The following is a 17,253-nucleotide window of genomic DNA, read 5'->3' on the forward strand; positions in this document are numbered from 1 at the left end:
TGAGGGTAAATCCCAACACCCCAATCATTTGAGAGTTGCATTGAGATCTAATTAAGCAATTGGTAATGTGCCCAGTAACAACTACCAAACCCTATTTCTTAATTGCTATTGTAAGATCTCATCACTTTGCTCTTTAAAAGCAGTAGAACATCACAACAAACCTCAGCTAAAGTATTAAATATAATGTAACTTTACATAAGAGCATAAGAAATAGGAGCAGGAGTAGGCTATTTGGCCTCTCGAGCCGGCTCCGCTATTCAATAAGATCATGGCTGATCTGATCATGGACTCAACTCCATTTCCCTGCCCGCTCCCCATAACCCTTTATTCTCATATCACTCAAAAATCGGTCTATCTCCGCCTTAAATATATTCAATGACCTAGCCTCCACAGCTCTCTGGGGCAGAGAATTCCACCTCATCTCAGTTTTAAATTGGCGGCCCCTTCTTCTGGGAATATTTTATTGCACAAATAATAAATAACTGAATAATCCAGCAGTAATATACTTTAGTAGTCTGTCGTATCCAACAAAGATGTTGATGTGCTAATCATCAATGGCATGTGTCTTCAAGTGGCTGTATAGGCCAATTCTGGATGCACATAGTCTCTTGCACGTTGGACAAGGGAAGTTCGATGTGCCTGACACTGACAGTACTGCCACCTGATGTCGTCTATCTCTAGTGTCCCGCAGGCATTGACATCGGCTTTCTTCGAAGGTCTGGCAGGCAGTCCTTGTGAGGGTTCGCCACTGGATTTTATTAGCTGCTGTATTCTCGAGGTCCTTTGGTTGGATGCCACAGTACTGGAGGTTAGCCTTGATGCAATCTTTGTAACGCTTGCGGGGGCGCCCCTGGTGTCTTTGACCTTCACAGAGCTCACCGTGAAGAAGCTGACGAGGGATCCTTGACTCATCCATGCGGATGACATGTCCAGCCCACCGGAACTGGGCTCGCATGATCATCACCTCAATGCTAGTTGATTGTGCTCTCTCCAGAACCTCAAAGTTTGACACCCGGTCTGCCAGCGTATGTGGAGTAGAGATCTGAGACTGCGCATATGGAAAGCTTCCAACTTTTTGATGTGACGCCTGTAGGGTGTCCAGGTCTCACATCCATAAAGGAGAGATGAGAGAACGACTGCTCTATATACCAACAGTTTAGTTGACAGTCGGATATATACTATATGTACATATTTATAGCACAACTAATTTTAGCTGTTCTCTCAAGTAGATAAAATAATAAAAAAGTCACAGGAGTAATTTTCAATATCACCACCTGGACAGTAATGTAGTGAAGTGGATCAACCGCCCGTTATGGAACCAATCTGTGTCAGGTGTGGCTCAGTGGGTAGCACTCTCACCTCTGAGGCAGATGGTAGTGGGTTCAAGTCCCACTCCAGGGAAAGCTTTCTATTTCAAGTGAATTATAGGATCTGAGGGTTGCACAATGGACTTCCCAATAGAAATTCCACTTGATATGATATATGTGCAGGAGGAAGAGAAGCAGCAGGAGGTTATAAAGGAAGCCAAGTTAACCAGGGAGCACTGAAGGAACTCTAGACCATCCCAGGGCTTACAGGAGGCTGCACTTTTATCAATGAGTTGTGGAGGAGCTCTGCATATTGCTGCAGCCAGATCTGCAACCAAGAACAACAGGACACACAGTTATCAATATAGTGTATAAAGTGACCACGTGCTCTGGTTGTGATAGAAAAAGTAACCTGCACTTAAAAACAAATTTTTTCGAGGTTACCGCAGCACTTCCACTAAAGTAGTAGCAGACAAGTCTGACCATGGGCGAGGAGAATCCTCAGAGCTGCTCTATATTAATGATTTGGTTGTAAGTTACCAAAATTGCCTGGATTCTGGGGAGCTTCCAGAAGATTGGAAAACTGCAAATGTAACACCCCTATTTAAAAAAGGAGGCAGACAAAAAGCAGGAAACTATAGACTAGTTAGCCTAACATCTGTGGTTGGGAAAATGTTGGAGTCCACTATTAAAGAAGCAGTAGCAGGACATTTGGAAAAGCAAAATTCGATCAGGCAGCATCAGCATGGATTTATGAAGGGGAAGTCATGTTCGACAAATTTGCTGGAATTCTTTGAGGATGTAACAAACAGGATGGATAAAGGGTAACCAGTGGACTCCCAGAAGACATTTGGCAAGGTGCCACATAAAAGGTTACTGCACAAGATAAAAGTTCACGGAGTTGGGAGTAATATATTAGCATGGATAGAGGATTGGCTAACTAACAGAAAAAAGACTCGGGATAAATGGTTCATTTTCTGGTTGGCAATCAGTAACTAGTGGCGTGCCACAGGGATCAGTGCTGGGACCCCAACTATTTACAATCTATATTAACGACTTGGAAAAAGGTATTGAGTGTAACGTAGCTAAGTTTGCTGATGATACAAAGATGGGAGGAAAGGCAATATGTGAGGAGGAAACAAAAAATCTGCAAAAGGACATAGACAGGCTAAGTGAGTGGGCAAAAATTTGGCAGATGGAGTATAATGTTGGAAAGTGCGAGGTCATGCACTTTTGCAGAAAAAAAATCAAAGAGCAAATTATTATTTAAATGGAGAAAGATTGCAAAGTGCTGCAGGAGAGTGGGACTTGGGGCTACTGGTGCATGAAGCACAAAAGGATAGTATGCAGGTATAGCAAGTGATCAGGAAGGCCAATGGAATCTTGGTCTTTATTGCAAAGGGGATGGAGTATAAAAGCAGGGAAGTCTTGCTACAGCTATACAGGGTATTGGTGAGGTCACACCTGGAATACTGCGTGCAGTTTTGGTTTCCATGTTTATGAAAGGATATACTTGCTTTGGAGGCAATTCAGAGAAGGTTCACTAGGTTGATTCTGGGGATGAAGGGGTTGACTTATGATGAAAGGTTGAGTAAGTTGGGCCTCTACTCATTGGAATTCAGAAGAATGAGAAGTGATCTTATCGAAACGTATAAGATTATGAGGGGGCTTGACAAGGTAGATGCAGAGAGGATGTTTCCACTGATGAGGGAGGCTACAACTAGATGGCATGATCTTAGAATAACGAGTCGCCCAATTAAAACAGAGATGAGGAGGAATTTCTTCTCTTAGAGGGTTGTAAATCTGTGGAATTCTCTGCCTCAGAGAGCTGTGAAAGCTGGGACATTGAATAAATTTAAGACAGAAATAGACAGTTTCCTAAATGATAAGTGGATAAGGGGTTATGGGGAGTGGGCGGGGAAGTGAAGCTGAGTCTATGATCAGATCAGCCATGATCTTATTGAATGATGGAGCAGGCTCGAGGGGCCGTATGGCCTACTCCTGCTCCTATTTCTTATGTTCTTATGTTCTTATGAGGGGACCAAATGTAATATATGCAAGTGTGCTGCTGATACAAAGCTCGGTGGGAATATAAGTTGTGAGCAGGATGCAAAGAGGCTTCAAGGGGATATAGACAGGATGCGTGAGTGGGCAAGAACATGTAGAGAAATGTGACGTTATCTACTTTGGTGGGAAACATAGAAAAGCAGAATATTGTTAAGTGATGAGAGGCTGGGAAATGTTGGTGTTCAGAGGGACCTGGGTGTCTACACGAATCATTGAAAATTAACATGCAGGTATAGCAAGCAATTGGAAAAGCAAATGGTATGAAGAAAGCAAGAAAGCAAGAAAGAAAGAAAGAAAGAAAGAAAGACTTGCATTTATATGGATGTCTCAAAGCACTTTACCATCAATGAGGTACTTTTGGAGTGTAGTCACTATTGTAATGAACTGTTGTAAGGAAGGTTATAATTGCCACAGAGGGAGTGCAATGAAATTTCACCAGACTGATTTCCGAGATTGGGGCATTATCCTATGAGGAGAGATTGAGTGGACTAGGCCTATATACTCTACGACAACAACAACTTTTATTTATATAGCGCCTTTAACATAGTGAAACGTCCCAAGGTGCTTCATATGAGCATTATGTGATAATAATTTGACACCGAGCCACATAAGTAGAAATTAGCGCAGGTGACCAAAAGGCTGGTCAAAGAGATAGGTTTTAAGGAGCGTCATGAAGGAGTAAAGAAAGGTAGAGAGGTGCAGAGATTTAGGCAGGGAGTTACAGAGCTTGGATTCTAGGCAACAGAAGGCATGGCCATCAATGGTTGAGTGATTATAATCAGCGATACTCAGGAGGGCAGAATTGGAGGAGCGCAGACATCTCGGGGGGGTTGTGGGCCTGGAGGAGATTACAGAAATAGGGAAGGGAGAGACCATGGAGGGATTAGAAAGCAAGGGTGAGAATTTTGAAATCGAGGTGTTGCTTAACCAGAAGCCAATGTAGGGCAGCGAGCACAGGGACACCTGCAGCCGAGTTTTGGATCACCTCTAGTTTACTTGGGAGGATGGAGATGGAAATAGGTGGTCTTAGTTATGTTGTGGATATGTGGTCGAAAGCTCATTCCAGAGTCAAATGACACCAAGGTTGCGAACAGTATGGTTCGGTCTCAGATAGGAGTTGGGAAGAGGGATGGAGTCAGTGTCTAAAGAACAGAGTTTGTGACGGGGACCAAAACCAATGACTTTGGTCTTCCCAATATTCAATCGGAGAAAATTTCTGCTCATGCAGAACGGGATGTCGGACAAGCAATCTGACAATGTAGAGATGTGGAGGGTCGAGAGAAGTGGTAGTGAGATAGAATTGGGTGTCATCAGCTGTGTTTCCGCATGATGTCGCCAAGGAGCAACATGTAGATGAGAAATAGGAGGGGGCCAAGAATAGACTCTTGTGGGATATCAGAGGTAACGATGCGGGGGTAGGAAGAGAAGCCATTGCAGATGATTCTCTGGCTACGATTAGATAGATAAGAATGGAACCAGGCGAGTGCAGTCCCACCCAGCTGGATGACGGTGGAGAGGCATTGCAGAAGGTCAACTGTGTCAAAGGCTGCAGACAAGTCAAGAAGGACGAGGAGGGATAGTTTGCTTTTGTCACAGTCACAAAGGATGTCATTTGTGACTTTGATGAGAACCGTTTCGGTACTGTGGCAGGCGCGGAAACCGGATTGGAGGGATTCAAACATGGAGTTGCAGGAACGATGGGCACGGAGTTGGGAGGCAATAACACATTCAACAACTTTGAAGAGGAAAGAGAGGTTGAGATGGGGCGATAGTTTGCAAGGACAGTGGGATCGAGGGTTGTTTTTTTGAGGAGATAGGTGATGACGGCAAATTTGAGGGAGAGCGAGACAGTATCTGAGGAGAGAGCCGCTAACATGTCAGCTAACATGGGAGCGAGAAAAGGAAGTTGGATGGTCAGCAGTTTGGTGGGAATAAGGTCAAGTGGGTCTCATGGATAGGATGAGCTCGGAATGGTCGTGAGGGGAGATTGAAGAGAAACTGGAGAAATATGTGAGGTCAGGGCTAGGGCAGGGGGCTTCCTCAGAGGAACTTTGGCCTGGTAGGCTAGAGGAAGGAAGGGAAGAGGCAGAGGCAGCCGAACAGCTGGTCTCAATCTTAGAGACAAAGAAGCCCATGAGCTCCTCACACTTAATGTCGGAGTTTAGAAGAATGAGAGGTGATCTCATTGAAGCATACAAAATTCTTACTGGGCTTGACAGGGTAGATGCAGGGAGGATGTTTCCCCTGGCTGGGGAGTCTAGAACCAAGGGTCACAGTCTCAGAATAAGGGGTCAGCCATTTAGGACTGAGATGAGGAGAACTTTCTTCATTCAGAGGGTAATGAATCTTTGGAATCCTTTACCCCAGAGGGCTGATGAAGCTCAGTCATTGAATATGTCCAAGCAGGTCTCCAGTCATCCTGGTGTAACCCTTGCCACTGGACCAAGACCTAGTTCTGTCAAGTCCTTCATTGAAACACCTGTGAACTCATCCTTTTTTGGCGTGGAAGCAAGTCATCCTCGTTTCAAGGCACTGCCTATGATGATGATGTCCAAGAGAGAGATCAATGGATTTTGGGCTATTACGGGAATCAAGGGATATGGGGATAGTGCAGGAAAGTGGAGTTGAGATAGAAGATCAGCCATGATCTTATTGCATGACGGAGCAGGCTCAAGGGGCCGAGTGCCTAATCCTGCTCCTATTTTTTATGCTCAATTTTAACATTAAGTGAGGTGGATAGTTTGTTCATGCGCGGCGATCCGGTGAACAACGTCAGCAGAGCAGTTTCAGCTCTGAGGTCTTTCCCGCCCCATTTCCTTTGAGTGACAATTCCATGGTCTCACTGGCCCAGGGTCCATTGACATCTATCGATTATTTAATCATTTATACTTATCCTCCTTAACAGATATGTATTCAACTGTTTGGAGAGGAGCCAACTGGTACAACATTGCAACAGTGATTCCACTTCAAAAGTACTTCATTGGTTGCAAAGCGTTTTGGGTCGCCCTCAGGTTGTGAAGGGCATTATATAAAAATGCGAGCTTTTTCTTTCTGTCCTATTAAATAGGAGTCTGTTCTACATTTATATTATACATCACTTGGTGGAAAAATATTCTAATCTCTAATGTTCCTTGAGGCTTGTAAATTTTGAACTCATTTCTGTTAGTTCTAAAATCGGACTCCAAACTAAATAGTTTGCTGATATTTACATAATCTCTGCCTCTTAGCATCTTAAAAAGCTGAGTTATATACTAACTATTTTTTTTATGAGGAAAAAACAAGTCCAGTTCTGTGATATTTGCCAGCTTAAAAAATGATGTCCCCAAATCCTTCCTCTGAGCCCTCTCCTGTGCACTGATGTTATTTTAAAGGCTCTCCGCCCGGTTTTCTGTACAGGGCCTCACCGTCTTTGTGTACAAGGTTGGAATGATCTGCTTTGCTTCAGCAGCACGTATACTAAAATTGGAATGACACAGAGAAGATGAGCATGGTCCCTGCATATGGATGACATGCAAATTCATGAGACATTCCATATTTTTCAAATGTGGTAGAATCAATTTACAGATTGATTAGTGGAGGGAAGAATCCTGGAATCATTTAAGAAGCAATTGGATGTTGCAATAGGGGGGTGGGGGGGGCGGGGGGATGATGTTAGGATCTCTCTGGATGGATGAATTAAGATAGGCTCAATCTTGTGAGTCTGCAAAGATAATTTTTGAAACATCTGGACCAGGAGGATTAGAAAATTGAGGAAACAGGCCTTAGGCATGTTTGTACTCTCAAAACCTCCTGCTTGTGACTTTCTGTCTGGCTGTATTTGGTGTGTCAGGGAGCTAGCACGTAATTCCGCAGCCCCCCCCCGGCCAGATGTTCTGATTCTGTGTATATCCAATGAAGCACCTATATATTAGCTTCTTGTACTGCAGTCTATAAGAAACCAAAACAAAGAGCCTTTGCCCACAATGCAGGACACCAACAAGATTAAATGGAGTAAAAGAAGAGGAGATAAATCAGAGCGTAATGATTATGTGACACTGAGATTGGGTTTTAAAAGCCAAAGGATTTAGTACCATAGTTAGCGTTATTTTTCACAGTTCATTGCACTGCTATTGTAAACGAGTGATAATAAAATGAATGCATATTTTGTAACTTTGTGATGTGGCAAAAAGTACACTTTCCATAAGGCAAGCATATTTTGCCGAACGCAACAAGAATGAATTTGAGCATGCAAAAGCTGAGTTATATACTAACTTTTTTTTTAATGAGGTGAAAACAAGTCCAGTTCTGTGATACTTCCCAGCTTAAAAAATGATGCCCCCGAATCCTTTCTCTGAGCCCTCTCCTGTGCACTGATGTTATTTTAAAGGCACTCCGCCCAGATTTCTGTACAGGGCCTCACCATCTTTGTGTACAAGGTTGGAATGATCTGCTTTGCTTCAGCAGCACATATACTAAAATTGTGCATGAAACACAAAAGGATAGCATGCAGGTACAGCAAGTGATCAGGAAAGCCAATGGTATCTTGGCCTTTATTGCAAAGGGGATGGAGTATAAAAGCAGGGAAGTCTTGCTACAGCTAAACAAGATATTGGTGAGGCCGCACCTGGAATACTGCGTGCAGTTTTGGTTTCCATATTTACGAAAGGATATACTTGCTTTGGAGACAGTTCAGAGAAGGTTCACTAGGTTGATTCCGGGGATGAGGGGGTTGACTTATGAGGAAATGTTCAGTAGGTTGGGCCTCTACTCATTGGAATTCAGAAGAATGAGAGGAGACCTTATCGAAACGTATAAGATTATGAGGGGGCTTGACAAGGTGGATGCAGAGAGGATGTTTCCACTGATGAGGGAGACTAGAACTAGATGGCATGATCTTAGAATAATGAGCCGTCCATTTAAAACTGAGACGAGGTGGAATTTATTCTCTCAGAGGGTTGTAAATCTGTGGAATTTGTTACCTCAGAGAGCTGTAGAAGCTGGGACATTGAATAAATTTAAGACAGAAATAGACAGTTTCCTCATCATCATCATCATCATAGGTAGTCCCTCAAAATCGAGGAAGACTTGCTTCCACTCCTAAAGTGAGTTCTTTGGTGGCTGAACAGACCAACACGAGAGCTACAGACCCTGTCACAGGTGGGACAGATATTCATCGGGCGAAGGAGGGCGGCACTGATTTACCACATGCTCCTTCCGCTACCTGCGCCTGACCTCTTCACGCTCGCGGCGTTGAGATTCAAGGAGCTCAACGCCCTCCAGGATGCACTTTCTCCACCTAGGGTGGTCTTCGGCCAAGGTCTTAACTTAACAGTTTCTTAAACGATAAGGGGATAAGGAGTTATGAGGAACGGGCGGGGAAGTGGAGCTGAGTCCATGATCAGATCAGCCAAGATTTTATTGAATAACGGAGCAGGCTCGAGGGACTGTATGGCCTATGCCTGTTCCTATTTATGTTCTTCTTAATATTGTTCTATTAAGGGAGAGGGAGGATTTTCTGGATGGTTTTATCCAGAATATGGTCACACACCAGAGGACAGCACAGCTTTTATAAATGTATTCATTCTCAGGGTATGGCAGTCGCTGGTAAGGCCAATATTTATTGCCCATCCCTAATTGCCCTTGAGAAGCTGGTGGTGAGCTGCCTTCTTGAACTGCTGCAGTCCTTGTAGCGAAAGTACTCCCACAGTGCTGTTCCTAAGTTGGGTGGCAGTGTGAGCTGCGAGGAGGATGCTATGAGGCTGCAGAGTGACTTGGATAGGTTAGGTGAGTGGGAAAATGCATGGCAGATGAAGTATAATGTGGATAAATGTGAGGTTATCCACTTTGGTGATAAAAACAGAGAGACAGACTATTATCTGAATGGTGACAGATTAGGAAAAGGGGAGGTGCAACGAGACCTGGGTGTCATGGTACATCAGTCATTGAAGGTTGGCATGCAGGTACAGCAGGCGGTTAAGAAAGCAAATGGCATGTTGGCCTTCATAGCGAGGGGATTTGAGTACAGGGACAAGGAGGTGTTACTACAGTTGTACAGGGCCTTGGTGAGGCCATACCTGGAGTATTGTGTACAGTTTTGGTCTCCTAACTTGAGGAAGGACATTCTTGCTATTGAGGGAGTGCAGAGAAGGTTCACCAGACTGATTCCCGGGATGGCGCGACTGACATATCAAGAAAGACTGGATCAACAGGGCTTGTATTCACTGGAGTTCAGAAGAATGAGAGGGGATCTCATAGAAATGTTTAAAATTCTGACAGGTTTAGATAGGTTAGATGCAGGAAGGATGTTCCCGATGTTGGGGAAGTCCAGAACCAGGGGTCACAGTCTAAGGATAAGGGGTAAGCCATTTAGGACCGAGATGAGGAGAAACTTCTTCACCCAGAGAGTGGTGAACCTATGGAATTCTCTATCACAGGAAGTTGTTGAGGCCAATTCACTAAATATATTCAAAAAGGAGTTAGATGTAGTCCTTACTACTCGGGGGAATCAAGGGGTATGGCGAAAAAGCAGGAATGGTGTACTGAAGTTGCATGTTGAGCCATGAACTCATTGAATTGCGGTGCAGGCTCGAAGGGCCGAATGGCCTACGCCTGCACCTATTTTCTATGTTTCTATGTTTCAGGATTTTGACCCAGCGATGATGAAGGAAGGGCAATATATTTCAAATTCAGGATGGTGTGAGATGTGGAGAGGAACTTGTAGGTGGTAGTGTTCCCATGCGTCGGCTGCCCTTGTCCTTCTTGGTGGTAGAGGTCGTAGGTTTTGGAGCTGCTGTCGAAGAAACCTTGGCGAGTTGCTGCAGTGCATCTTGTAGGTTGTACACACTGCAGCCACGGTGCACCAATGGTGGAGCGAGTAAATGCTTAAGGTGGTGGATGGGTTGCCAATTAAGCGGGCTGTTTTGTCCTGGATGGTGTTGAGATTCTTGAGAGTTGTTGGAGCTGTACTCATCCAGGCAAGTGGAGAGTATTCCATCACATTCCTGACTTGTGCCTTGTAGATGGTGGAAAGGCTTTGGGAAGTCAGGAAGTGAGACACTCAACACAGAATACCCAGCCTCTGACCTGCTCTTGTAGCCACAGTATTTATGTGGCTGGTCCAGTTAAGTTTCTGGTCAATGGAGACCCCCAGGATATAGACGGTGGGGAATTAGATGATGGTCGAGCCTGTGATTTTCAAGGGGATGGTTTTTAGAACATCTCTTGTTTGAGATAGTCATTGGCTTGCACTTGTGTGGTGCAAATGCTACCTGTCACTTATCAGCCGAAGCCTGAATGTTTCCACGGTCTTGCTGCATGCGGGCATGGACTGCTTCATTGTCTGAGGAGTTGGGAATGGAACTGAACATCCCCACCCCTGACATTATGATGGAGGGAATCTCATTGATAAAGTAGCTAAAGATGGTTGGGCCAAGGACACTGCCCTGAGGAACTCCTGCAGCGATATCCTGGGGCTGAGATGATTGGCCTCCAAAAACCACATCCTTGCTTTGTGCTAGATATGACTCCAGCCAGTGGGGAGTTTTCCCCTGATTCTCATTGACTTCAATTTTACTCGGGCGCCTTGTTGCCACTCTCGGTCAAATGCTGCAGTGATGTCAAGGGCAGTCACTTTCATGTCATCCTCTGGAATCCAGCTCTTTTGTCCATGTTTGGATCAAGTCTGTAGTTAAGTCTGGTGCTAAATGGTTCTGGCGGAACCCAAACTGAGCATCAGTGAGCAGGTTATTGTCAATAAGTGACACTTGATAGCACTTCTCACGATACCATCCATCACTTCACTGATGATTGAGAGTAGGCTGATTGGGCGTTAATTGGCTGGATTGGATTTGTCCTGCCTTTTGTGGTCAGGACATACCTGGGCAATTTTCAAATCTGTCGGGTAGAAGCCAGTGTTGTAGCTGTACTGGAACAGCTTGGCTAGATGCACGACTAGTTCTGCAGCACAAGTCTTCAGCAATACAGAAGTTGTCAGGGCCCATAGCCTTTTCTGTATCCAATGCACCCAGCAATTTCTTGATATCATGTGGAGTGAATCAAATTGTCTGAAAATTGGCATCTGTGATGGTGGGGACCTCAGGAGGGGCCTGAGATGGATCATCCACTTAGCACTTCTAGCTGAAGATAATTGCAAATGCTTCAGCTTTGTCTTTTGCACTCATGAGCTGGGCTCCACCATCATTGAGGACAGGGTGTTCATGGAGCCTCCTCCTTCCATTGGTTGTTTAATGGTCCAACACCATCCACAACTGGATGTAGCAGAACTGAAGAGCTTTGATCTGATCCATTGGTTGTGGGATCACTTAGCTTTGTCAAATGCATGCTGCTTTCACTGTTTAGCATGCATGTAGTCCTATGTTGTAGCTTCACCAGGTTGGTATCTCATTTTTAGGTATGCCTGATGCTGCTCCTGGCATGCTCCTCTGCATTCCTCATTGAAACAGGGTTGGTCCCCTGGCTTGATGGTCATGGTAGAGTGAGGGATATGAGGTTACAGATTGTGGTGGAATATAATTCTGCTGCTGATGGCTCACACCACCTCATGGATACACAATTTAGAGCTGCTAGATCAGTAGGATAGATAGCATCCTCTGCAGCCACGAATGAGAGTTTTGAAGGCTGTGTTGCCAGGGTAAGGGATATCGCGAGATGGCTGAAGAGGAATTTGAAAAGGGTGGGGAAAATGCAGTTGTCGTGGTCCATGTCAGAACAAATGAGATAGGTAGGAACAGAGAGTAGGTGCTGCTGAGGGAGTGTCAGGAGTTAGGAGTTGAAGTTAAAAGCAGGACCTCGAAGGCAATAATCACTGGATTTGCAAAACCATGGCAAATGGATTTCAATGTAGACAAATGTGAAGTCATCCACTTTGGACCTAAAAAGAAGAGGACAGGATACTTTCTGAATGGTGAAAAGCTAAAAACAGTAGATGTCCAAAGGGACTGGGGATCCAGGTGCATAAATCATTAAAATGTCTTGAACAGGTACAGAAAATAACCATAAAGGCAAATAGAATGCTGGCCTTTATACCTAGAGGACTAGAATACAAGGAGGTAGAGGTTGTGCTGCAGCTGTACAAAACCCTGGTTAGACCACACCTCGAGTACTGTGAGCAGTACTGGGCAACACACCTCTGGAAGGATATATTGGCCTTGGATGGAGTGTAGCGTAGGTTTACTAGAATTATATCTGGAATTCAAGGTCTAAGTTACGGATTATATTCCCTAAAATTTATACAGTTAAGGGGTGATTTGATCAAAGTTTTCAAGATATTAAAGGAAACAGATAGGATAGATGGAGAGAAACTTTTTCTGCTGGTTGCCAAGTTTAGGACTAGGGGGCTTCGTCAAAAAAATTAGAAGTGAAATTAAGAAACACTTCTACACACAAAGGATGGTGGAAGTTTGGAACTCACTTCCACAAATGGCAATTGATGCAAGATCAATTGTTAATTTTAAATCGGAGATTGATAGATTTTTATTAACCAACGACGGTATTTAAGCAATATGGGCCAAATGGAGTTAGGTCGCAGATCAGCTGTGATCTCATTGAATGGCGGAACAGGCTCGAGGGGCTGAATGGCCTACTCCTGTTCCTATATTCTTTTTAAAAGAGTAGCACAAAGAAGAAAGTGAAACTGAATTAAGGCCATAGCCAGTGGCAATAAAGTAATTTTATTTTTCTTAAGGAAACATATCTTTCATCTACTGCACTGCACGATATTTCATGGAGTACGACATTTACTCTTGACCCCATTTACAAGAATTTTTTACTTTTCATCTTTTATTTGGTAAATAGCCCATTACCAAATTGAGAAAATAAACTTTTTTAGTTGTAAAATATTTACATATAAAAATGACCCAGCTTTGGCATTAACCCAGTAATCATGCATTATTCACTCTAAGCGAGAAAGAATTGTGCTGTACAATGCCATTTCCTCCCCACAAAGCTCACAGCAATTGTGCTGTGCTGATGTGAAAGTGCACTCTGTATTAATGCCAACAGTGAAATTAATATTTATTGGTGAAGAGAATATGCTGCCCATGCATCAAATTCCATGCCAACTGGCTCTTGGCAGTTCAGTTCTCTGCCCCATGCCGTGCACTGCCTCCACAATGTGCAACACTGCAATCACTGCAAGACTTTGTACAACCAGCTCACCTCACAAAACATAGCATATACAGGCACACTGACATCACAAGAAAAAGGAACAGAATAAATTCTGAAGACACGTTACCATGGGAACTATGAAAATTGAAGAAGAAAGAACTTGCATCTAATATAACCCTTTATCATATTTCTCAGAAATATCATAAAGACCTTTGCATACAATAAATTACTTTGAGATGCAATTACTGTTATTTAAGCAAAAGTAGTAGCTAATTTGCACTCCTGGAAAATGTGCATTTAATCTGTTTTTATTGGAGGTGGAGGGGATAATGTTGGCAGGACATTGGGAAAACATTTTTCTTTGCATAGTGCCATGGGGTCTTTGCTATATAAAAGAAAATGAATTTTTATATACATGCATAATTCACGAATGACAGGAACAAGTAGACAGGACCTCAGGTTAACATCCAATTCAACAACTCAGCACTCCCCAGAAATATTAGCCTGGAACCCACAATCTCCTGACCTTTTGATTCGTAGATGAGAGTTGGACCAGACAAGCCAAACTGACATTTCAAATCATAAAAGCACATCAAAAATCATACACACTTTTCAAATTTTAAAGAAAAAAATGATTTCTAAGTGTCGTTTTCTCAAGTGATTACATGAACACCTGTATAATGATGTGTGGTTCCAGTTTTATTTCACTCATGAGAGCATTCATGAAAGAAGACAAGAAATAAATCAAAACCAGAGCAATATCTTCCAAATATTAAAATAGCGAGACTTCAAATGGAGCAGGCAATCTGGGTTACAATTCTAATCCAGCTGCTGCCTAGTTTCTCCCTGGGCTGCTTTGTTCCACCGTCCCACTCACTCATTCATACTGAATCTAGGTTGACAGATGCGTGTAGTTCCTGATCTGTTTCTCCTCTGGCTGGCTGCCTCTGTCTGTCTCTCTGTCCCTTTATGTCTGCTGTCTCTGCATTTATCTCTGTTGGCGCTTGGCAGAGATCCCTATGCACCCACCACATTCCTTACTTGCTGAATTCCACCTTGACTCTGCCATTGAAATAAAGAAAGGAGTAATCCAGTCACCTCTCTAGGTGCCATGTTAGGTGTAGATGTAAGCAGGAGAAACTCATCTTATTGTCACAGCATGTGTCACTAGGGTCCCAGAGCAACCAACCAGAGAGTAAAACTATCTAAAGCAGCAACACTTCCTAAAAATAATGCGGCACATCAGCAGGCAAAATTGAATGAGAGCGACATACCTCTGAGTCAGACACATGCATTTTCATTCAAAACTAAACTGTATCTTTTTGGTCCTTTCTACAACAATAAGAATCACATTTCCACAACTTCCATTTTCTGATTGTGTAATGTCTATTATAATCACATCGCGACTAAGTATCTTTTTGGAAGGAAATACTATACAATGATTGACTGCAATATAGGCAACATAACCCAACAGTTGCAGAAATGACTGACTATGTGTTGTAATGCGAGGACAATGTTACAAACTCTCCATCATTTCTGCAATATGAAGTGGGGTGGTTGAGCTGACAACTCACAAACTCCCGGAGCCAATACCTATTTTCTTATGCTCTTGGAACTTGGAATCATTTTCAAATGCAGCACAGAATAAAGACTAGCAAGGATGAAGGATACAAATAAGTTAAATGATGTCTATTCCGACTCTCACTCAGCTGAGATCAAAGGCAGTGATGTGCATTTGAACCGAAAGTGTCAACATTTGAACTGAAAGTGTGATTAACATTTGGGCCAACTGCTGCTCAATGTGTAGAAGTGTGTCACATCAAAATACTTTGCAGAAAGCTTTTCCTGGGTTACAGTCTGATTTTCAACATCTGTTTCTGCTGTGGCTCAGTTGGTAGGACTCTCGTCAGAAAGTTGGAATGGTTCAAGGCACCCCAGAGACTTAGCCCGAAATCTAGGCTGACACTCCAGTGCAATGCTGAGGGAGCGCTGTACTGTCGGAGGTGCGGTCTTTCAAATGAGACGTTAAACCGAGGCCCCGTCTGCCCTCTCAGGTCGTCGTAAAAGATCTTGTGCCATTATTTCGAAGAAGAGCAGGGGAGTTCTCCCTGTGTCTTAGCCAATATTTATCTCTCAACCAACATCACTAAAACAAATTATCTTGTTATTATCATATTGCTGTTTGTGGGAGTTCGCTGTGTGCAAATTGGCTGCCATGTTTTCTATATTACAACTGCAACTACACTTCAAAAATACTTCATTAGCTGTAAAACGCTTTAGGATATCCTGAGGTCGTGAAAGGTGCTGCAATTTTTTCCTTTTTTCTTTTTATTGTGTGCTGATTTCATTCACTAAAGATGATTGCCAATCGAGGTGTATTAACAGAAAAGAGTGAAACTTAGTTTCTCACAAACAAAAGCTCATTTGGCAATCTTAACTAATTGTAATAGAGTGAATACATTTATTGAAGGGTATGAATTTTTCCGCCCTACTCTCCTCTCTAGTGTCAGCTGTGGCTCAGTGGGTAGCACCCTTGCCTCTGAGTCAGAAATATGTGTTCCCAAGCCCCATTCCAAAAATTTGAGCACATAAATCTAGGCTGACACTCCAGTGCAATGCTGAGGGAGCGCTACACTGTCAGAGGTGCCGCCTTTCGGATGAGACGTTAAACCAAGGTCCATCTGCTCTCTCAGGTGGATGTAAAAGATCCCATGACATTATTTCGAAGAAGAGTAGGGGAGTTATCCCTGGCCAATATTTATCTCTCAATCAACATAACAAAAATAGATTATCTGATCTATCACATTGCTGTTTGTGGGAGTTTTCTGTGTGCAAGTTGGCTGCTGTGTTTCCCACACCGCCTCCAGTGCACCAGCACAGCCTTTGGCCGTCTGAGTAAGAGAGTGTTTGAAGATCAGGCTCTCAAATCTGGCACCAAGCTCATGGTCTACAGGGCTGTACTGATACCCGCCCTCTTATATGGCCATATACAGTAGGCACCTCAAATCGCTGGAGAAATAACACCAACGATGTCTCCGCAAAATCCTGCAAATCCCCTGGGAGGACAGACACACCAATGTTAGCGTCCTCGATCAAGCCAACACCCCCAGCATCGAAGCACTGACCACACTCTACCAACTCTGTTTCAGCGGGCCACATTGTTCGCATGCCTGACACAAGACTCCCAAAGCAAGCGCTCTACTCTGAACTCCTACATGGCAAGCGAGCCCCAGGTGGGCACAGTAAACGTTCCAAGGACACCCTCAAAGCCTCCTTGATAAAATGCAACATCCCCACCGACACCTGGGAGACCCTGCTCAAAGACTACCCTAAGTGGAGGAAGAGCATCTGGGAGGAGGCTAAGCACCTCGAATCATGTCGCCGAGAGCATGCAGAAAACAAGCGCAGGCAGCAGAAGGAGCATGTGGCAAACCAGTCTTTCCACCCACCCTTTCCTTCAATGACTGTCTGTTCCATCTATGACAGAGACTGTAATTCCTGTATTGGACTGTTCAATCATCTAAGAGTGGAAGCAAGTCTTCCTCGATTTCGAGGGACTGCCTATGATGATGATGATTCCCACATTACAACAGTGGCTACACTCCAAAAGTACTTCTTTGGCTGTAAAGCGCTTTGAGACGTCCGGTGGTCGTGAACGGCGCTATATAAATGCAAGTCTTTCTTTTTCTCCTATGTAGATTACATTGATGACAATAGCCTTCTGTTCCTATTACCATGGCAAAGTGAATTCCCGTGAGATAAGAGGGTGAATGAC

The 17,253-nt window shown here is 43.7% G+C and overlaps 1 non-coding gene across 1 annotated transcript; it reads left to right on the forward strand.

Moving 5' to 3' along the window:
- The first annotated feature begins 6,810 nt into the window (after window positions 1-6,810).
- On the forward strand, window positions 6,811-6,913 carry LOC139264951 (U6 spliceosomal RNA). The gene has a single exon (XR_011593433.1). It is a non-coding gene; the product is annotated as a U6 spliceosomal RNA (small nuclear RNA).
- Window positions 6,914-17,253: the final 10,340 nt, after the last annotated feature.

This window comes from Pristiophorus japonicus, chromosome 5 (genome assembly GCF_044704955.1).
Source record: "Pristiophorus japonicus isolate sPriJap1 chromosome 5, sPriJap1.hap1, whole genome shotgun sequence".
In the NCBI taxonomy this organism is placed as follows: Eukaryota; Metazoa; Chordata; class Chondrichthyes; family Pristiophoridae; genus Pristiophorus; species Pristiophorus japonicus.